Genomic DNA, 23,930 nt, shown 5'->3' with positions numbered 1-23,930 from the left:
GTAATAAATAAACTTCAAGGAGTTAAGATACAATGAAACTCCGTGTCAGGTTGTGTTGGATGCCCCCACAGAATCTACTTTTACACTAATTTAGATACACTTATGGTGTGGGTGCTTGCATTTCTTTAGGAATCCGCCGTCTTGGTTTGTATAGAAATGAATATTAAGTGACACATACACTTAAGAGGTTGGACATACGGGACGGTTGGTAATATGTGACGTTCCGATACATAAGTTAAACATGATGATGTGGAGTGCTGCTGAATTTAATATATATATATATATATATATATATATATATATATATATATATATATATATTTCTATATATATATATAGAAAGAGATGGCGCATGACATGCAGTGATGCCTCGTATAAAAAAAATTAAAAAAATGCTATTTAAGCACCGAAATGAGGCACCGAAATCCACGTTGTTACTCGATGCAGTTACTACCGTTTGTGTCGGCACCGGTGCCATATTAGAACCGTGTTTCGGTGCCCAACCCTAGCTACAGTGTAAGTGCAAAATCGTGTACCAGTTTGTTCACCTGAGAGTGACACAGATAAAGAAAGGCTGATTGCACAGACATTTGATGGGGCTAGTTTCATGAGAGGCGCATCTGGTGGAGTGCGTAAGAAAGTGCAAGACGTGTAGCCTACCCTAATTGCTATGCACATCAATTGAACCTGGTGATGGAAAAGGCTGCGTCAGCAGCATCCTCAGTGCGTGTCTTATTCTCGGATTTTTATGGTTTCTCCGCTTTTTTCACAAGATCTCCGAAAAGATTTAAAAGCTTATTTTGGAGTGTTTCGAAATAATTGAAACATCTGGAGATTTTTATGCAATCTCCGTTAGAGAGGCTAAAGGGTTTTCTCGAATGCTCTTAGATCCCGAGTTTTTATTCCTTAGACCTGTTCTACAAGATCATGCCCCGTGTAGATGTGCTCTATGCACAGCTGCAGAAAATAGCAATTGATGCAGTGGAGGCACACAATGTTGCAGACAAGTTTGTGGCCAACATGAGAACGATAGGCCTACGTGATGTCCCGTGCCTTTGTGCAAAACATACCGGTGTCCAGGATAAGCGCAGGACCGCTTCTAACTGCGCAAATTGATTTTAAAAAATTAGGGCAGCCGTGGCCCACTGGTTAGCACTCTGGACTTGTAACCGTAGGGTTGCCGGTCGAGCCCCGACCAGTGGGCTGCGGCTGAAGTGCCCTTGAGCAAGGCACCTAATCCCTCACTGCTCCTACCTAATCCCTCACTGTTCGTTACACAATATGTGTTGAAAATAACACAACTTGCGTTGCAAACAACGCAACTTCTATTGTTTTTAACCCATCTCTGTGTCCAGATAGGGACAACCCATTCGTTTTAAGAGTGTGGTTAATGCATAAGCATTACCTTATGTTTGTCATGTTTTAACAGGTGCTTCTAAATGCCAATAATATCCATGTCTGAAAATAGGACTCTTGATCTTAAGGAACTGTAATGGACATTTCTCAGATTTTGTACTTGTTATTTGACAATTTCAATTGATTAAAGTTATATGATTGTGGGTATGTGTGAATGGGGCAACCGGTAATGTGAAATCTGTTTCAGAACAGGCTGACTCATAAACAAAGAGACACAACTGCATACATTCTCTGCTTTCTCTCTCTCTCCAACCCTCCCCCATCGATTCTCTGAATTCTTTAATTGAGAAAACAACATCACTCGTTTACCAGGGGAACATTAACATTTAGAGCTCTTGGGACATTTGATTTGACCTCACTCACCTGGCAGCTCCCCTCCAGCTTTAGGGTTGTTTTTGTGATGCATCTGCATCCTTCTCTTCTTGAAGGTCCTGAGACTAGTGGGCAGTGCAGCCGCGTTAACTGCTTCCTCCACTCATCAATCGTCTCCTGACCAACCCATTACCTTGCAACCACAGACGGGAAGAGCAAGCGTGCTTCATCCCCAAACTCTCAAGTCTCGTCCCACTAATTATCTTGTCGAACTCCAGGGATGCTGGCCCTGTACTTAATTGATATATCATATCTGTAAGTCGCTATGGATAGAAGTGTCAGCAAAAGGCTTAAATAAATAAAATAAAAACAATGAATACAGATAAGCTCTTGGCCTTCTGTCAAGCTCGGTGTTATATACCGCCCTTATCCTCAATTAGAGCCTGCTTGGAAGCACTTAACTCGCTCCTCGAGGAGTAAATGTGGGGGAGAGAGAGAAAAACAGGATGCTTTGGCTCAGGTGCGGACGTTCCCCCTCTGCCCGGGGACTGGGCACAGGACAGGACGTTCCCAGCCCCTCTAATTGCATGCATTAAGTGCTTGTGTTCCAGGTATTTTTCACGGGCACCAAATTAGTTTGCAGTGGGTTTTATAATGACCCATTGATTTGATAATAGCAGTGATTTAAAGACTGAAATGATTTCCCCCCCTCTCCCCTTAAAAAAAAAAAGGCCCTGCAAAAAAGGTCAGTATGCAATTAAGTCCTAGAAAAAAAATGATAGGTGAAAGACAAGATGGTATAAGTGCTGATTCTAGTCTGGGAAATTCATCTCTGCTGACGGTAAAAGGTCCATTTTTAGCAGGCCTCAGCATGATCCCCACCCTCCCACCCCGTACCTGGGCGCCATAGTTACACCGTAACAACCATTGCACTTCATCGAGAGCAGGCTGGATATAATATCTCGGCAGAGCATCCGCTTAGGCTAGCAGTCCTCCAACGAGCGAGAGAAGAGTGGGGGGTTGTCACCGAATGAAACAGATCACTGTCTTCCTCAAAACACCATCAGCACAAAATCAGCAGTGAGTGTCAAAGCATGCAGCCTCTTGGGGGTAAAGGGAGAGGCCTAAATGAGAGAGATACACAGTAGATTGCCCTCTGTGAGGTCAAGCCAGAAGAAAAGGAAATAGTGTGATACTGTAGCACACGCAGGCACTTTCACCAACATCAATCACTGCTTGTGCTTGTTGTGTTTTAGCATTGCTAAAGATGTTTTTAATCTGCGTATTTTTTTAATTTATCTATCTATCTATCTATCTTCTTATCTATCTATTGATTTGTCCATATATTGATCAATCTACTCAGTGTGAGGGTTTCACATCTGTCTTTCCTCCTATCCAGATTGAGAAAATAGGCCAGATTAGCATAAAGCAAAAAGGTGTAATCTATTCTAATGTATGAAGATATTCAAAACCGAGGCTGATTATGCCAATAATTAGTGTTAGGTGCAAGGGTTTTAATCTCATAGTTAACCCTTGGTAATAGAATATGAGAATCTGAATGCTGCCCTGCATTGCATAAGTTAATCGCTTGCTCTGGAAGGTTAGAGAGTGTGAGTGTGATTACGCATGTCTGAGTCTCTACAGTGTGGCTATGTATTAGGATATGTCTGTGTGTGCGTGTGTGTGTGTGTGTGTGCATGTTAGTATGATTATGGCTCTGCACGATTTCAGCAAAGGTTAATTCCGACGCTCACTTGACCCCAAACAGCCCTATTCATCAGACCCAAAGCTTGAAACATCACTAAGTAAATCTCTCCAGCTTTAATCTGGTTGAGCACATTGGTCTCCAGTTAACAACCCTAACCCCTGAGTCAGACTAACTACAAGGCAAAGCAACTTGATGCCACTTTTTGATATGAGTGGGTGGTTTCCAGCAACCAGCAATCTGACCCCAGCTGCCAATTGCAACCCTCAAGTGTAAATCTCAGTGTAAGGTGCATCTTGCAACTTTATGTTGAAACTAGTTGCCTAGTGCAACCTGTTTAATTTTAGTAGCTCATAAACTCCAACGTAGTGCTTATTTACGTTGGAACTAAGCTAAGATGGAATTTACGTTCAACTCGTGCAACCGGCTGAAGGCCCCAGTACAGTCCAGTCAGATCAGCAGTCTGCAGTCCGCCAGGCCCCAGCCAAGGTTCAGCAGCTAAAAAAGGACCCAACCACACCGCTGGCTGGCAAAAGGTTCAGGAGTGGAGTTCTCAGTGCGAAAGGAGGCTAGTGAGGGCGAGCCCAGCGAGATCCCTCCCTCCCCGCCATGACCCTATAAGACAGGGACACATCAGGCGGTGGAAAATAGTTCACTCAGAATAGATAGATAGATACTTTATTCATCCCGAGGGTAATGTAAAATCAGTACAAACTTGTAATTGAAATAGCATGAACATGAATGGGTGTTTTGTCTATTCAGCCCTTTTCAGCTATTTTTTTTCAATTATGCCTATAGGCTTCTTCTAGAAGGTCAATTTGCAAATGGAAACCTTTTTTGTATGTAAAAATGTACTGAAAAAAATAATGAATAATAAAAAAATTCTCTGCACATAAACCAGTGTATGTACGTATGTGGAAGTTTACTTCTTCCCCTTGTAGTCACAGAAAGAGATTTCAAATTGAGACAATAGGCTATGCAGAAACAACATCTGGGTAGAACAGCCATTCACTGTGATGGAGCTGGACACTGAGAATGATTATAGTGTAGAAGGCTTTGCAGTCATCCCCAAAACCCAAATCCCATCAAGGGAAACTAACACCATCTCTGCAGTGTCATCACTCACCAACGCAAGTCTATCACTTCATCTAGCCATCAATCATGAGCATTGACAGACAGTGGCTGTCATCTCCCTCTCTCTCTCTCTCTCTCTCTCTCTCTCTCTCTCTCTCTCTCTCTCTCTCTCTCACACACACACACACACAAACACACTCATGTCAAGGGTTCTGAAATCATTTACTGTGTGAAAGTTGATCCCATGTGAGCAGTGGTTTGAGACAGAAGGCAGTAATGGAATGCCATCTCCAGTCCTCAAATTGTCTGTGAAAGGCAGGCATTTGTCCATTTGTCACCTGTCTATTGCTTCCTTAACCTGATGCCATTCCCTTTAGGCCAAGATAGGTTTAGTATAGACCAGTTGGAACAACCAGCCCCTGGGTATGTTCTTTGTTCCCCTTAGTTGCTCCTTTAAGGCTGGTAATTTGTGATGGTGGATGATGCAAAGATACTCCAAGATATCACATGCTACTTGGATGGCTTCATAAGTGGAGCAAAGAACAAGTTTAAGTTCATGGCCAGAAGTTAATCAGAGGTGAGGTGTCTTTTCATTTTGAGATGATGGTAAAATGTAGGTTTTGGGACAGAACCAAACTTCTCAAGGAACAACATGCACTCAAAAAAAAATCCCTCTATTGTCAGTCTGGTGTTTCATTGTGACTTGGTCAAGCTTCCTTTCTTCCCAAGAAAGGCTCTACTTCTGAAACTCTATAAGATTCACAATCTGACTGATGTTCGCAAGCCTGTATCTGGCATGTGATGTCTCTGGATGCGTCTGATACAGTACATCACTGAGGCCTTGTGCACATTGGCTATTTCACATGGCCTAAAAAGACATCCTATAAGTTTTTTTTACCTGAATATATCAGCTTCAAAGTCATTTTCAGGGTAAACTAACTTGTAATAGTCAGTTGACATGGCTCTTTGGAGGTTATCTTTGGTGTTTTGTAAACAAATCCATATTACCAGGTGAAGCCATGAGTGGTATTTACAGTTGTGTAAAATACAAATACTCCACAACTATAGGGAGGGCCCAGTAGCAAACAAACTTCATTTGATACCTTTAATATATTGGTCTCTATTTAATTTTCAGTTATGCAATGACAAACAACTAACAGAGACAAATTGTTCATGGCTAAAAGAAACATGTTCAGGGCTACTTCCCTGAATGTCCAGGCCAGTCAAAACCCTGGTTCATTTAATAAGTCTAGACAGAGCTAAGTGTCTCATGACCTCATCACTGGTGTACCACAGGAATCGGTACTCAGCCTATTTATTATTTACACTTTGAGATTTCCCAAACCCATCAGTTCTTTGTTCACTGTTAAGCAGAGGATATTAACTGTACTTATCCTTCCCCAGATGATGCATAAGCTTTTCCTGCATCTTATATCTTACATCTTACATAAGCTTTTCCTGCATCTTATATTTTGCACCTCACTTATAATTCAGTTTGGATGAAAGATTGTCACCTTCAGCTTGATCTTTTAAAAAAAAAGCAGCTTGTTGTAATCCCATGGTATCCCACAACATATTAACATCCAGCTGGATTAACTTTAACATTGTACAAAATATAATTGTACAAAAATAAAGTAATCTATCTATAAAGCAAGAAGCGTCTGTGTGTGTGTCTGTGTATCCTAATGTCTGTGGCACGCATATCTCACTGACCGTTTGTCAGACTGATTTCAAACTTGGCAGGTGCTATGGGCATGAGTAAGTGCAGTGCCAAATTTGATGTTGTTTGAATAAGAAATGCAAAAGATATCGTTAAATATATCGGTAAAAGAAGCACACATTGGCTTTCGCCGCTAGCCCCTCCCCCTCCCACACAGCACTGTACTGTATGTAAGCTACCAGTGAGGATAGAAGCAGGGCTTTGGCAGAACTGGATCAGTGTAGGTTACACGGGTAAAAGGTTAAGCGAGTGCAAGATGTGTTAACATGTCTGACCTCAACAATAAAGACCCCCTGTATGCGGTTTGCTTGCATAAAATGACTCGGCGGATTTTGCAACAACACGGCAACACACACAGGTATGCAGAGGCTCTTCAAAATGACGTAAAAAATGATGTACAATAAACGGACACTTCGAATAGCCCAGGCTACTTTGGACTGTCTTTAGACTTTGAATAAGCAAACGACAATTCCAACTGCAAGGTCCTAAATTGAAACGAGCAATAATGGTCCCGAATTAAAGAACGTCTCAGAATGCCACACATGCAAAGCATAACCAGCAATAAACGGACACTTCGAAAAGCCCAGGCTACCTTGAACTATCTTTAGACTTTGAATAAGCAAACGACAATTCCAACTACAAGGTCCTAAATTGAAACCGGTCCCGAATTGAAGAACGTCTCAGAATGCCACACATGCAAAGCATAACCAGCAACAAGCAACGAGTGGCAGACAGAGTGTGATGTCACTTATAGGCCACCAGAGACTGTTTTTGAGTCACACCGTTGCAAATTTCATATGATGATGCATCATTCCACAAAATGGTTTGTTTTCTCTATCATCAAGTTATTCAATAGGCTAAGCATATAGCCTGCACTCAAAACAGCTGTTAGGATTATGTCATTTTGATTTGTAAAAAATGTCACATGCAGCCTTCTGCTCACTTCACATTTATTCTATTATATTATCTGTATTCATTATTGAATGCTTACCTGGAATTATGTTTTTCCCTATCATCCTATTTTTAAAGCAGGCCTACCTGCAGGCAATTGGGCTACAGGAATAGCATGTTTGAACGGGCACTGCACTAGTAGTTTTATAAAGAACATAGCATCAGAGGGATTTAAGGAGGATGTCTTGGTGTTTTCTACAAGCATGTTTGACTGTATGTGTGTCTCCAAAGTACTCATAAATCACCTCTTTTTACAATGACAGAATCAGCACACATAACCGCATAGTATACATGTATTGTATGCAACAGTCATGATAGCAATGCACTTAAATATTTATGAGGACAAAGGTGTCACAGATAAGTTTAAAATATTGTACAAAAAATAGGGATGATGTGTTTCAGGCCAGTCTGCTGACACTACTGGATGTTTGCCATTAGTGGAACACCCCCAAGGCAAGGCAGAGATTGATGCACTTGTATCCTTTGCATCGTCCTAACTCACTTTATCAGGAAACATACAGATGTTTGCAATTAATCGCACAGTGTGCTGCCTGGGTGCATGCGGCATATCTTTCCATGTAGTCTCTAGCAGTACACATGTCAGCATGCAGGCTGCCTTAATTCATCTTCTGTATGGAAAGCCAGCATTACTTCATGTGGCAGCGTTACTTCAGGCCCATAAAATGACTCCCTCAGAATGGTGTTTATCTTTTCTGACGGATGGGCCCGACCCAAAGCCAAGTTCAAGGCTCACAGGCATACAAAAATGCCTGGCTATAATATATAATGGTTTGGTTTGCTCTTCAAAATGGACTTTAAATCAACTGTCACTGTGGGTATGTCCCGAATATTTCTTTTTTTAGCATCTGCTTATGTAATGACAAAAGTTGAGTTGTGCATGTGCATGTGGCAAATCAGTTTATTACTTCAGATTTCCAGCTCCTTCTATTTCATGTAATGTTATTTAAGCTGTTGGTTACGATCAACAAAGCAGGTGAATGAATGAGATATGTCTGAACTCCTTTTCTATACTGATGAAAATCTGAAATGTGAAAAGTGATCATGGATTAAAGATGTGCATCTCCACCATCCATGCACTGAACCCTTCTTGCAATGCAATGTGATTCCATACAATTTGATTCATCACAATGCATGAATATGCAGTAGAAAAGCATATGATGCAGTGCAACTCAACATGGTACAAATGAATGTGATTTTATTTTATTGTTTAACTTACAGTAGTGTGCGTTATATATAACTTAATCAGGTAAATAACTGTAAACAGAAAGTGGTGCTGTTATATACAGTATGAACCTTCAGAAATAGGTCTTTCACAACTGCTTTCAAAAGTAACATACATTTGGTGCCTGGTCTTAAAAGCCCCTGTTCTGTGCACACAACACTGCAAGGATTTATTTGAATTGGCTTTAAACTTAAGGCGGTATTAAGAAGGCAATGAATTTGGGTTTTGCCTTAAAAGTTAGAATGAGCAGCACAACTGTTTTTACTAACAATTATATATAAATACATCAAATTATCCTGCATTGTGGCATCTCATCCAGAATTGGGGATTACACCATCAAAGGAAGGTGCACATCAGGCCATTCTGTTACCTAGCTCTGCACACACTGTAATCCTGTTCATTCACCTCTTAGTATATGATCACCTCAGTCGCACTGTTTACCAGGTGTCTAATCCTGCTTGCCATGCATGGCCCTCAGTCAGCTCTCTCTCATCCAGAGCCAATTTCTGAATACGGAGGGGAACAAAATCCAACAAAGGAAAAGGGCGAAACATATTTTCATAGTAATATGATGAAACATATACCATTAGCTGCATGCTTACTAGTATAACCTCTGTTACTACAATGAGTCATGCATCAATTTGTCAGACCACTGGCGCTTTACATGTTGCAGTGAGATTTTGAATGGAATACTCAGCCAAATGAGATTCTTTCTGGGTAATTAACCGTTCGCAAAACCCCGCCCCTCGAACGCAGATGAGCCAATGGCAGTCCAGTAGCTCCGTGCAGGCAGACATGGCCCGTCAACTTCACCTTATGGCTCCATAGAAATGTATTGGGAGCCTTGATATTTGTCTGGTTTTATGGGATTTTATAGTGATACGAGTTCAAAAGGACAGTCAAATGACATATGTGGGATTAACACAACACCGATACACAGAAAAATGCCTTTCAATCTTGATTAAGTTTTCTGTTAAATTAGATTAAATTCTCTCATCTCAGATCTCCACTATTTTAAAGCAAAGGGTTAACATTACTCCATAGCAAACCATAACGAAAACACTGCTCCACCACATCTGTGGATTAAGCCACACAGTCAACTCTATGTAAGTAAGATAAATAAGGATGTTAATTGACTCTCTAAAAGAGCCTCTTTTGCTGTAACTTTTACAGAGACAGCTACTGTTATTCATAGATTCAGATTTAGATTAATATTATTTTGATTCATGTTTAGTGATTGTTTATTATATCATGATATAATAAATGATTACATAATAATACATAATAATTGTATTTATAGTTTGCATGTTAGTTTAATACATGTTTAGTGTACATGCATTGTTTGAGACATAGGAGCTGCTTGAGAGAGCGCGCTGACCTATGACGTAGGGAACTCGCGCATTGATGAAGTGTAAATACTGTGTGATTTGTATCTTGTTTCAGTATTCAGTAAAGACGGAGCGAACACACTGTTTTCTACCGCTGTTGCCTCTGCACTCAATTGGATAGACCTAACCAATCAGAGCAACGAAATAGCTTACCGTGAGGTGTAGGAAGAAAACACACGAACCATCCTTCTTCTCCACAAATGCCTTAACATTGTTTTCTGGTCTTTTGTTAAAGTTAGTGCCGTCAATAACTCCTAGCTTACAACACTCATTAGCAAAATCTAAGAGATACGCAGCCTAGTAGGGTAGGCTATTAGGAAAAAACTGATAGCCTACAGTATATCCCCTCCGTTTTTAAAAATAATTCTGTTGAACACTGATATGCTACAAACATGTTAAACATGGGAAAGGCTGTCGCAAAACCCTCAAACAGGTGGTCAATCAGAGATTTCAAACGAACGAGGAACATGTCGCAATGCAACAGAGCTGTTCTCCCCTGATGAAAGTGAAGCCACGAGTTTTCCCACATCTCAACTTTGGCCAAAGTTTTCAGAAATAATCGTTTTCAGTGATAAAACCTCATTAAATAATATGCATTTTCCATATGGGGTCTTAAAAGCCATCCATCTAGCCACAGCATTTTTGTTTCAAACATAAGCCTAATCTAAGCATGCTCAGATGACGTGATAGACCAGGCGCTGTTGCTCACCTGTCCATCATCGTGAAGCCCGATTTGATTGGTCCGCCCGATCTAGGGCGAGCATACTTGCTCCACAATGGAGCAATGCCAGACCGAACTTCCCGACCTCAAATGTTGTGGGCGGGACTAAGTTCGGAATGGCACCAGGCTAACATTGTGTGATTAATATGCAAGAATAAATGCACAATGGTGCAAATAGCATACACTAATATTTGTACCAGGCGGGTATTAACAGAACACATTGCTGTGTGCACCGGGGTACGAATAGCATACATTGATATTTGTACCAGACGGGGTACTAATAGGACACATTTCTGTGTGCACCGGGGTACGAATAGAATTCACTTCTAATTGTACCAGGGTACGAATAGCATACACTGCTAATTGTACCAGGGGTGCAAATAGCCATACCTAAAAAATGTACCTTTCAAAACTAGAATATTTTCTTCAATTTTTTTATGAAGTGCTAGCCTAGAAATCTAGACGCACACTAGTGGCAGCAAATTTAATTTGCTGCCCGGGCTAGTCTAGCAACTATCCATTGGCTTGGGAGCTGGAAAAATTAAGCTTCGATAGGGCCAATCACATCGTGTATAGAGTCAGAAGGCGGGTTAACATATGGCAGAGTTGCAACGGTTCGGCGTGAATTCCCTGCTACTTTAAAACAAAGAAGATGGATGTTGCTGTTGGCGAACAGCGTGACACGAGTTAAGCTTTTTTTTAAGTTGGCAAAAGTTTGAACTAGCCAACTAGCTCCACTGGTGGGAAAACGCATGGGACTAATGAGTTGTAGCGCTATCCTATTGCGTGCAGAGGGAATTTGAAAGACAACTGATTATCCCGCCCCTCGGACTGAGCACTGCGAACGATGAGTCCCCAGACCCTACATTTTAATGTGGGTCTGGCTCGTCAGGCTAATGGCATGCATGAGTTGGTGTGTAACCCTAAATGTATTTTTTTTAATTCATTAATTTATTTATTTTTTAAGCATGCAACAATTTCGGACAAACTATATGTACCGCATAGCGGTACAAAATATGACTGCCGCTCAGTCCTGTACATCTGTTCCGCGAAAATAAATCACACTTAAATTTGTCTCCATCTTTTACTCCATCCCCCACTCTTGAAACTTTTGTGTATGCTTGTTTGGCATGCCTGAGTGTGTGTGTGCGGCTGCACAGAAAGTAGCCTACTGGTGCTGAAAAGGTGAATAGATTGTAGAATAGCCAAAGAAGATGTAGCATTGTTATAAAACCTTTAAAATCTCTAAACAATCACAAGTAGGGCAGTTCATCACAGTTCATCCATTGCAACTGGATTGATGAAAGGTCACTTACACCTGTAGGCTACATTGTATTTGGGAAAAGCAAAAGGTATCAGCATAATGTTATTTATTTATTTATTTATTTATTTATAAACAAAAACATCTCTGTCAGTTCCATGCTGTTTTCAACAGCTATCAAAAACAAAGGTCATTTTTGGATGGATGGATTTTTTGTGAATGTTTCTTCTTCTACATAAGATTTTAGTCACATTTAGTTCATGTGATACTTTATTGTCAATGCACAAATTAAGTAACAGTAGTCTGAAACGTTATTGTTAATGCACAAATTAAGTAACAGTAGTCTGAAACGAAATGCTGTTTTACATCTAACTAGTGGTGCAAATAACTGACATGTCCAAATGGGCCTTGATGAAATGCGTCGCTAGACTGTTCATACACATTTTAACGGGCCAAAGTTGAAGAGCTGTTGTCCGTTATTGTTCGTGCAAATATAGGCTGATTCATGTTCCCTTGCATTGTGTAACTGAGGTCCATGGCTAGTCTGGCTTTCACCAGACCAAGCTCAATCTTTTAAGAAATCAAAAAATAAATAGCGGGCAGATCAGGCTGGGTTTAACCAGGCCTTGTCCATAGGCACCCAATATTGTTTAATTTTCCGATTGAGATATCCACGCTCTGGCTATTCTAAATGCAAAAATGCATCAGGAAGTTATGACAAAACTGTAACTAACAAACTAGATCCTAATAGAAAGCTGTTAGCTTCCCTAAGCTACAGGTAGGCTTATAAGGTAGGCCTATTTACAACATAAATTGTCAATAGGCTATGCTGGCGACACAAATAAAATCTCCTTTGGAAACCAATGGCTTACGCCTTACAGTATCAAGCGGACTTAAACTGCCATATCATGGCGAAAAGTTGTAATAAAATTCACGCAGCTCCATGAGTCAAGGAAAGCGCGAATGAAGTAGCCACTTCTAAATGGGACCCACTACACAGTAGCTTAAGGTGTGTTGATAAAGCAGCCATAATGAAATATAGTTTGGATACTTCACACACACGTGCTTTTTAATTTCACAGACTACAACTACCAAGCTGGAATCAAAGCACATCGATTCCCCTCACACCCTGCACACACTTAAAACAAATAAACAGGCGTCTCAGTCTCACGCATGTATAGGCAAAACTGTATCAGACCAGTGTAACGTTGGTAAATCTTTCATTGCACAGAATGATTTTTGTAGCATGTGCAACAAATGACAGTCGAAAGATACAAACAGTGCTGCTATCAATTTCCTTGGTATAACCGCATTTATAGTTTTCTACAAATGCAATCAATCAAATTGGCCTCCATCACTCAACCAACGCTAACGGTAACATTACCTTGGTCCTTATTGATATGATAAGATTAACGTACCTGCAGTAAAAACCAAGCATGTCCGATAAACATTCTCAGATTTATTTCGGCTTCAAGAAAAAATGGGAATTACATTTCATGTGAACATCATCCTATCCTTATTAGACGTTCTCTGCGGTAAACTACAGTCCTTGTAGGAAGCGTTCATTGTTTTTCCAACCCACTTTTAACTTCCAACAAAATTACGTCTCACTGCAATGATGCGCCATCTAGTGGACAAACGACTACTTATCGCCAATACTTTAAATGCAGCCATGATGATGATGATGATGATGAATATTTGGCTTTCTTTTAATCCTACTGAATTTGTAATTATGTATCGGCCGTTCTAATACCGATAGTATGTGGGTGCCTGTGTGTGTGTGTGCGTGTACTGTATACGCTATCTACAGGCCAATGAGTGTACAGTCACTAAATGTACACAAAACCTAATTTTTAAAGTGGCCCCCGGGGACGAAACGAAATTTTTCAGTAAAAGTCTAGTTTTATACATACCCACCAAATTTCATGTGCACCGGTGTTTCGGTGTCCCGGGTATCGTTGACCAAAAATTCAGGAAGTAGATGACGGGAAAAAAAAAAAAAAAAACTTTGTCAATCATTATATATGACCGCTTCGCTAGCTTTGCTAGCGGCGGTCATAATAATATCATCAATATTAGATCCTCTCCAAAAAAGAGTGGTACTTTTCCATGTGAAATATTAAATATGTTTTTTTTGTAATCCTGTGGGGAATGCGGTTCATTCCGTTGCAGACAGAGTAATGATGCTGGTACAGCAAGAGAGAAAGCTGCAAGGTCTCCAGAGTGGCTGGGGTGGTGGTATGCCCGTAGGCAGCCCATCCTGCTCTGATAGAGCCTGTGAGCTCTGGCCATGCACACACAGACACTGGTATTGACACAAACAACAGGTATTACACACGGCAGGTGGGATTCCCTCCAACTCATCGTTTTTCTCATATTTTGAGTAAATAACAATTTGGCTAAAAGAAATGTCAGTCTGTGTGGCTTTGCATCTGCAGTGCTATAGCTGTGAGTTGTGAACAGCTGTGGGTTCAAACACCTGCGGGTGTCAAAGCAAGTTTTATGTAAACAAGCAGTAAAATCACAACAAATGCGACATTATGCCAATAAACTATTTCCATCAGTTTTAGTCATGACTCATATCATACACCATGTAAATCAGGAGTTAATCCACCTCCTTCGAGCAAATGCATTTCTTATTCAATTGGAAAGCTTATATGCAAAGCATTTCCAGGAAAAGTATTTCAGGATTAACAATTCAAATGGTTCAACTGTGCATTAGAAAGTTGAATGGAAACTCCAGTAATGTGTCCCAAAAATCTTACCCTGAGTCCAATCGCGCTGAGTCCTGCAGTGCTGGTTTCTTAATCGCTTCTGGACCCCCACCCCTACCCATGCACCATCAGTCATATTCTGTATATCCCTGCTTCTAGGAAGCCTGATTAAAGTCAGGATAATTTAATTGATCTTAATTAGCCAAAGTGTGGTGTGCTCTGCTAATCAAAACTGCCACTGGCAAGTTCTGCGAAAGAAAGGACGGAAAACACACAGGGCTGGGGAACAGGAGCAGAAGAGACCATGTCGGGAACTATACTATATACCACCTACACCAATGTTCTCATCGTTTTCGTCATCATCATTATCATTGTTGTAGTCACTGCTGACCCAGGCAATGAAGCTCAACATTAACCTCATGATAAGCCTGAGACCATGCGCAGAGCCCGGCTCGGGCCACCAGCTCACCCACCCGCAAGGCCCCTAAAGGGGGTGGGAGTGGCGTGGTCCGTAGCGGCTGGAGCATCCACAGGGGGGCACTGTCTCATAGGGACGCTGACGCACGTTAGGAATGCAGGGTGCCAGGGTGGCATCAGGAACCCTTGCCCAGGCTGACGTCCTCCAGAGCTCCATCCATATGCCACCATACGCACACACAGAGAGGGCAGACTGGCACAGCGCTACTGTCTCCCTTGGCCTCCCAGGTCAGGGGCTGGTGGACTGAGATTGGCTTCGCCACCCCAGATTTGCCGGGCACAGACTGGGCAGCATCAGCATTACCACTAGCTCCAGTTGGTGGAAGAGAGAAAGAAAAAAGGAATTTCTTTAGAGGATGTAACTTAAGAAGTGAAAAAATGAAGAAAAATAAAGGAATTTTAATTATACTGTGAAAGAGAGGATAGACAGAAAGTGTCCATGTTTCACAGACTTTTTCACTTTCATAGCCTTGTACTTTTTTCAGTCATTTTATTTGACTGCAGTCGAGTTCTGCGTGAGCTGGGCATCTCAGGCATTGGAGCTGACTCCCACAGTGTCATTGTCAAAACAAACTGTCACTGTACACAACCTGATTTTGATATAGATTTTTATTCATCTCAAATCTTATCTAAAAAATGTCTGAAAAAACGAAATATGACAATGGATTACAAACTGCAAAAGTGAAACAGAATTCTAAGACCATTCTTCCTTATATTCATCCAGCAGTAAGATTGTGGGAACATAGAGAGAAATGAATAATCGATGTCTAAAAATAGATATGACCATTGGTAATGCAGTTGAATAACTAGACAATTAATCCCTGGTCATAACACTTCTATGAAATTGTATATAACAACTATTAGTTAACATAGTGGCATCCTTCCCTATTGAAGCCACAGGGAAATGAGTGGGAAAAGGAACTTCTGAAGTCTTTTCCCCTTAATCACATCCCCAAAGATGAATTGATGCATGGCTTGGCTCCAGCTTCCATCATTGTAAGGAAACAATGTATTCATCCAACAAGAAAATGAACTCAGAAGATGCTGTAAGCACATCAATAGTCTCTAAACCAAGACAAGTGGGAGAAATAACCGTCATCCTTTGGTGTTGGGGAAGGGAAGTAAAAGCGCAGGATCTTACAGCCAGTCCCATGCGGAAGAGACAAACAGTGTAATGAAACAATTACCATACAGTTAGGATTCAACAAAACATCTATGAATAGAATTGCAGCAATACTGAGGAGAAAGGAAAAGCAAGAGAAAGACATACTGTAGGCTAGGTGAGCACATGAACAAAGATAAAGAGAGCACGTGAGAGAAAGAGAGAAGAGGAGGTTGGGAGCGAGCGAGCGAGCATCTGAGGATATAGCGCTGTGTGAGGTTATTTTGGGGCAGCACACCAACCACTCAGGATTAGGTTCAGCTACCTGGAACTCTATCTGTGCTACCCAAGACTATCATGATTAGCACTCCTCTACATAATGACATAATGTGGAGGCATACTGCAGTTTCCTGTGTGGAAGACTGGCAAGTCTATATGTGGCTCTGACTGCCTTATGAGCTTGGTGCTGCGTTTGAGGCCAATCATTTTCCCCCTTCCTCCACACATCCAATGGTAATGGGAATAGTGTCTGTGGTTAATTAATTTATACTGTCATAATGAAGTATGTGGTTTGTTTTGTTGAGTGCTTTGGGACTTCATCTGTCTCTCTTTGTCTCTGTTTACACACACAAACTCTGATCCCACAAGGTGTGTTTGGAAAAGACATAAACAAACAGGCCTGTTTTTAAAGACTGTGAATTCCTAAACTGTGCTGCTCAATAGAACCACAGTAAGGAATCTTTTTTTTAGTGATGCATTATTATGTCCTAATCATTTTTAATTTAAAAAGCTTCTTTATTGTTTGTTTTTTTTGCTGACTATATTGTCATGCTTCTCTTGAGGCCCAGGGTCTTATAGTGATACTGCTGCCGCTGCTGATGGTAATGATGGTGATGCTAGTGTTTCACTGGAGGTTGCTCATATTGTCATAGAGGCTGTGTGTCTCTACTGCTGATTGTCAGTGCGTGTGGTTTACAATCCATGTGCTTTAGCAGGAGTGTGCTCAAGCATGTGGTGATGTCATGTCCTCTCTGGTGAGATATGCTGGGGTTTGAAAGGTTCCAGGTTTTCATCTAATACAGAGTGACTAACTGGTCATATGTTTCATCTGTATGCATGCACTCAGGGAATTGGACCCATGATCCAGGTGTTGTTAGAACTGTTAGGACCAGTGACATGAAGTATAGACCACAAAATCTCATACATGCAAAGCTTGTTTCCTCATGCCACGTCCATGTGAGGCAATCAACACCCTTGTGCTTTTGTCAGATGTCTGTTCACAGAGAGCAGCTCCGAGTGCATTGGAAGAGAGGAATAGTGACCTTTTTGGTGATGGGGATATGCTCAGTCGTTTGAGCCAGAGCAGAGCAAAGTTGAAACCACAGGAGCATTAGGTCACTCAGCAGAGAGAGACATACAGAGGGGGGGGGGGGGGGGGGGGGTCCTGTGTTTTAATAGTGCTTAGAGCTTCAGCCGTAGAGTCCTGCCTCTGCTCTCCTCTCTTTGCTCTTCCCTTTTTTCTCCTGTCTCTTTTTTTTTTTGAAGTGACTGGAGCGAGGCGGGGGTAACTGTGCGGCAGCCGGGGTGAGGATTGCTGATGGACTTTGAATCGGACAGGTTCTGGAGGATTCCGTGTGTGCACTGTCCAAGATAAACGCAGAGGCCCCGCAGAGAATGACCGCATAACAAACCCTCCAGGAACAACAGAGGGAGCAGAGGGATTTACTACCTCTACAGTAGAGCTCTCCTCTCGCTCTCTCTTTCTCTCTCTCTCTCTCTCGCTCTCTCTCTCACTCTTTGCTTTTTCTCTGTCCCTTTCTCTCTCTGCCACCCGCCTCTCTCTGTTGCTCTCTCTCAAGGTGTCTTATCTTGGCCTAGCCACAGTGCTCACACTCACAGGCAAGCAAGGACTGACCATAAGAGATTACATTCCATTTACAGTTTCATATGTCCAGCCCTGGGGACATGCTCCTGCTGTTTCACATGCAGCTGATGCAATTACATACATCTCACTGTGTGCTCCCAAAGATTTGTTTTTTTCTTTCTCTTCATTCTTTGTTTATAAAGTCCCCTTTCAGAAACATTTAGTTATGCTGAATCAGTTTAAGTGCCATACTTTCCTTAGAAGGAAAATTCAAAGTTTTTTGAACCACTGTCTAAAGCAATAAAGCAATAGTCTGCACACAGCACAAAAAAATGAAAATAATCTATGTATGGCTTGAAGCATAGCAGGATGAAATACTTTGTCAATCTCGTTTCCAACTACTGAGGAAAAACTGTTAGGCCTGTTGCAAAACAGTTTAGTCTTTGTGTGCGTGAAGATTTGTTTTCTGTCTCAGTTCACTGATCGTCTCATATAAAACGGTGGTGGAGCACATGGGCCAAATAACGAGGGAAGACAAACGGCGGTGGCCACTGGCCATGGAGAGATGAAGGATTCGTCCGCAGCATGGTGCAAAAAGCATGAGGACCAGACGTGTGCCCCCAGGGAGGAGGTAGACAGCACATGAGTGGATAAGGGAATCCACTGAACGCTCACTTATAAGTAGGGCTGTCAAAATAACTGATTAATTTCGATTAATTAATTTGAGAAAAAAAATAACTGATTAAAAAAAATAGTGCAGATTAATCGATTCTGTATGACCTTTGACCCTGGCCTGAGCCGTTCTAGTCAGTAACCATTAGACTGTAAAATGAAGGAGAGAGAAGAAAATGTGCTGCCTAGATCATTGATTGGAACATTTACTTTTAAAAAACGGCCTGATGGTGTTGATGAAAATAAAGTGTTGATTAAAATAAAGTCCTATGCAATGTCTACAGCAAGGAATTTGCCGGAGTTCATCCACTCTAAAGTCGCACATCAATGCAAAGAAAGTGTTGACATTGAGGGGAGTGTTAATTTATTTTCATTGTGTCCCCTAGTCTAGGTTATATCTGTGGCCTGAAATGTGAAAAAAAAACTTCTTCCCGAAGCACTTTTGAATTTATTTCCTCAGCATATTAGGTCATATCATCGATTATTATGGCCATTATTATGGCCATTATTTGAAATAATAATAAAAGAGTTTTTTAACTTATATATATTTTAAAATTATATATGCGATTAATTTACATTAATTAATGACAGAGTATGTAATTAATTTGATTACATGTTTTAATCGATTGACAGCCCTACTTATAAGTGATAAGAAGTCATTCAGCAATTCCCATCAAAAAACAATAAAACCAGTAAATCTATTGTTCATGTAGACATATGAACATTTATCCTAAAAAAATGACTGTTATGAATAGTTTTAATAGTTTTTAAAAAAAAAAACTTCATCATATTTTTTCTGATATTGGAAGAGGTTTCTGACTCACCCTTTTCTGCTGGCTGACATGTCACATGTAGTATAATACAATTTACTCCTGCTAGAAACCAATGAGGCTGTGCATACAGTACACTGCTTATACGGTGTTGTGAGCCTTAAAATGACAGATTCTGCCTGAGATTTACAGCAGGCCTGTTACATGGGGAAATCAGGCCTTGATATTGCTCTGATTTTTAGAATGGGGGGGATGATGTTTTTCTCTCAGTCTATTTCAAGCAAATACACTCTGACTGCTCGCATATTTGCTAATATTCAGACGTTTTGGTGACAAATATCTAGACAGCAGGGGTTTTGTTTTTTGTGTAAATAACAAACAGAGATGTGGACATCTTCTCCTTGTGTGGCTGCTTGAGACTGAGACAAAAAGCTGTGTGGCCTGGCGTTTGTCATGAGCGTGATCAAAGATGACCCGACATAGGGCTGAAGTCTGACAGGATCTTGGAGTCTGGGGGAAACTGGGTCACAAAGCGGCAGGGTCCACACAAGACGCCCCAGCAGAGCCAAACCACCTCTGGGTCTGTAACCCAGCAGCACTGCCCCAGTTACGGTTGCTAAACGCTGGGCATGAGCCAGGGATGCTCAAAGTGGAGTTCAAAGGTGAAACTGGAAAAAATTGCCCCAAACCTGTTACAGATTCCTTTCTCTCTCTTTCTCTCTCTCTCTCTCTCTCTCTCTTCAACAGGCTTAGGTTCAGCCTCTGCTCCATACAGTGTGTGTCTGTATGGCAGGGCTATCTTTGCACTTTTTCTGTGCTGCAAAGACTTTCATTTCCACATAATATTCTAACAACTCTATCCAAAAAACTCTAAGAGGTCCTTCAAGGCCCTTGGGCAACTCATGCTCTTTAGATAATCAGTTGCTTTCCCCAATCTTATTATGGCTTGAGCACAACAGAAACCTTTAGAACTAGCTTTTAAGAAACCACTGTAACACACTTAACAGGAAGCCTCAAAGGGAAAGCATCCCAGCGCCTTGCACATCGAGACAGTTCAAGTGCATCAAAGGGGACAGTATTAAAATGATAATCTGAGCAGAATGCACTTACCAAGCCTAAAATGGGGAAATATTGTTTATGAGGCAGCTGCATGAAATTGCATTAATACATTTAGACATTTTCAAAATAAACTTCTCCTCAACCAACCAGGAGTCATTATATATGCCCTATCTAATTTACTGCAGTGTGTGATGCCCACCTTTCCTTTCCCTCAGCAGCCAGGGTCTTCTGCTTATCAAGCTCATGCTTCTGTGAAAACAGTGCACCATCAATGGACCTTTAAGAATAGCATGAAGTGACCTGCTGTTGGTGTAGTCATACTATTGGCTCCTGTAAACTGCTGATTGCATTAAAGTAGGCATGCAAATCAGGCACATTATCTACAAGTGGTGTAGTGCATGTGTAATCTACTGTATGTTCTATCAGAAAGACTCAGGAAGGTACAATGAAAGTTAACACATGTTTTTATCCATCAAAAAAATATACAAAATAATTAAGGCAACAATAAGATAAGATAGACTTTGGCATATGCCTTGTTGAGGTCACTGAGTGTGCAGACCCTTGCCAATCCTGCCGGAATGAAACGGCAGGAGGCGGAGCCTACCCCCTGGACGTCTGGACAAGGCCAAACTGGTGGTGGTTAGGGAGGGAGGGTGGGAACATCGAAACATCGGCACCTGAAAGCAACAGGCAGGTGCAAAGTCATGTCATTATAGAGGCTGATGCAGACTGGTTATTGGTCGGAAGTAATGATTTAATGAGTGACCAATTAAGTCTTCCTGACAGAAGTTAACGCTGATGCTTCCATTTATGTAATCATCCTTACATCTGGCAACAGCAGACCTACTGATTAGTTCATGGAGTGGCAGACACTAACAAACACTTAGCAGTGGCAAAGATAGAAAGGTGCGTCGTTGACGTATGTCTGTGCCTCTGTCAACTGTGCCTCTTGCAACCAGCACCTGGAAACTATAAATACCATTGTTGTTCCACACCTGTTGCTCAAAGCCTGTCTCATTAACACAGAAATAATCGTTATGCTTTTTCCGCCTGAACTTTGCAAAGTTTATTTGCATACTCGAAAGTGTTGTGGTGATAAACCATTAAGTTCTACGCTTTGGTTTATCTGTCCTGTCTTATTTCATTCACATGGTTCTCTGTCTGTTGCTATCTGCTGTTATCCGCTTCAGTGTTTGATGAAATGTTGACATGTGTGTCAAAAAATTGGGAGTGATTCTGGCAGCAATCCCTTCATCTTGGTAGAGTGACACAGGGGTGACAGGTCGATTATCGTGGTGACTCCCAGCGAAGCGATTACTTCTCTCTCCTCTTCATCTCCTACTGTGGCAGTGGATGGAAACCTGTGAACTGTAAAGAATCCTGCTGTCATGTGATGGATTTCTCTCACTGGGGTTGAGAAGGTCATGACCTCATTATGCCAGTCTGTATTTATGATGTCCAGCTATGGAGTATAGGGGGTACAGGCATATCAGGAGTTCTGGATTATTCTGCCCTTCAGCCCTCCTTCTTCTTTATCTATATCTTCTCGTTCTCCCACCATTTTTCTTTGTCTTTGTATGTGTGTGTGTCTATAAATAGATCCATTGTCTTCTTAGCCAAGATAAGTTTTTAACCTGCTTTCCGAAATAAAAAAATCATCAAATTTTATATCAAATTTATATGAGTTGCTTATCTCAGTGGCCTGTAAGTCTTTATTGTATCCCTACATTTAAATATTTTATATTGGGTGTTGGTACGTAACCTGTCTGCAGTGTGAAATTGACAGACAAGTGCTCTCCTCTCAAAGGATACCACAATGCCTCTGTTCTCACATAATTTCAATTTCAATTTATTGTGCTTATATAGCGCCAACACATTACACATGTATCATGGCGCTTTACAGAATGTAGGCAATCAGAGAAAAAGAAAAGAGGGAGAAAAGAAAAGGAAGAAAGAAAGAAGGAAGGAAGGAAGGCCCATGGGTAACAGGGGCGAGGAAAAACTCCCTAGAATTGGAGATACATATAGGAAGAAACCTCGAGCAGATCCACGACTCAAGGGCCTGACCCATCTGCCTAGGGTCAATACGGATAGTAAGGTCTATAAACAATGACAAATGCATATGACAGTCAGGTGTGGAGAGAAGGACATGGTGTTTAAAGCACCTGAGGTGAAGGTTACAGAAGGTAGGATGATTACGTGTCCGGTATGATAAAGCATAATCATGATTTAGTGAGAGAAAGTGCAATAGTCCGGCGTCGGAATTGTCCAGGAAAGAAAGTTGTGGTTGGGCCAGTGGTGGGTCAGCAGACAGGCCAGAATCCGGGCAGAGTTGTCATAGGCAGGTGATGGGGCTGTACGGGCCAGGAATCCAGGTAGGGGGACAGTAATACAGCAGTCAAGGATGGGACTTCAGGTGGGATGGGTAAGAGGAGGGCCAGGCACACGGATGGTTGATGACTGGTGATGATATACCTCAGAAGTGAGGTACAGTAAGGGAGAAGAAAGAGAAATGTAGAATGGGTTAGTATTACTTGAAATCAATGTGGTTAATGTCAAGAAGTGATCAGTGGTGCTATATATTGTTACAGTAAATCATAGTGAGAATGGGCAAGAGAGGGAGAGTTGAGAGAAAGAAGGTAGGAGAGAGAGGAGAGGGGAGGGGGTTGTACGGCGTGGCACATGAGAAGTCCATGACAGCACTATGCTATAGCAGCATAACTAAGGCATGGTGAGGGGTAGTCAACACCAGCGCAGGTATGGTCAGTGACCACCATCTCACGCGCGACTGGGGTGCCAGTCACACGAGGACTCAGCAGGGTGGTCCATTCCAAAATCCCCGAGATGGGTGAAGTTCCACACCGCACCATACCTAACTATGGGAGGCAGTAAAGAGGTATGTTTTAAGTCTAGACTTAAAAATAGGAAGGGTGTCTGCTAATCGAATTGAGGAGGGTAGATTATTCCAGAGGAGGGGTGCGCAATAGCTAAAAGCTCTGCCACCTACTGTCGTTTTTGAGATTCTTGGAATTACAAGAAGGCCAGTATTCTGTGATCGTAACGGTCTGGGTGGGTTATAGACTAGGAGATCTTTAATATATTCTGGTGCCTGGCCATTAATGGCTTTGTACGTTAGAAGTAATACTTTGAAGTCAATGCCATTCACTGGGTAGGCAACTTAATTAAGGTGAAGACAACACTTAGGCTTAGGATGCAAAAACTTCAAGCTCAAATGTTGAAAAGAGTTTCTTTACATCTTAATGAGGTTCAGATGCTCCCGGATTAGTTTGACTGAAACTTTGATGAAAGTGGTTAGGGTGCCCCCTTGAGGAATTATTTCAAAACTGCATGTTCTACAGTGTCAATCAAGGCTAGGTGACTGGGGGGGAGGGGGGGGGGGGCGCTTAAGTAAATACAACATTTTCATCATCCAACTTGTATGTCCTTCCAAACTGTAAAGCTTATAATACTTAGCCATCCA

This window comes from Alosa sapidissima, chromosome 3 (genome assembly GCF_018492685.1).
Source record: "Alosa sapidissima isolate fAloSap1 chromosome 3, fAloSap1.pri, whole genome shotgun sequence".
NCBI classification, from domain to species: Eukaryota; Metazoa; Chordata; class Actinopteri; order Clupeiformes; family Clupeidae; genus Alosa; species Alosa sapidissima.
This window is presented reverse-complemented; position numbering follows the sequence as displayed.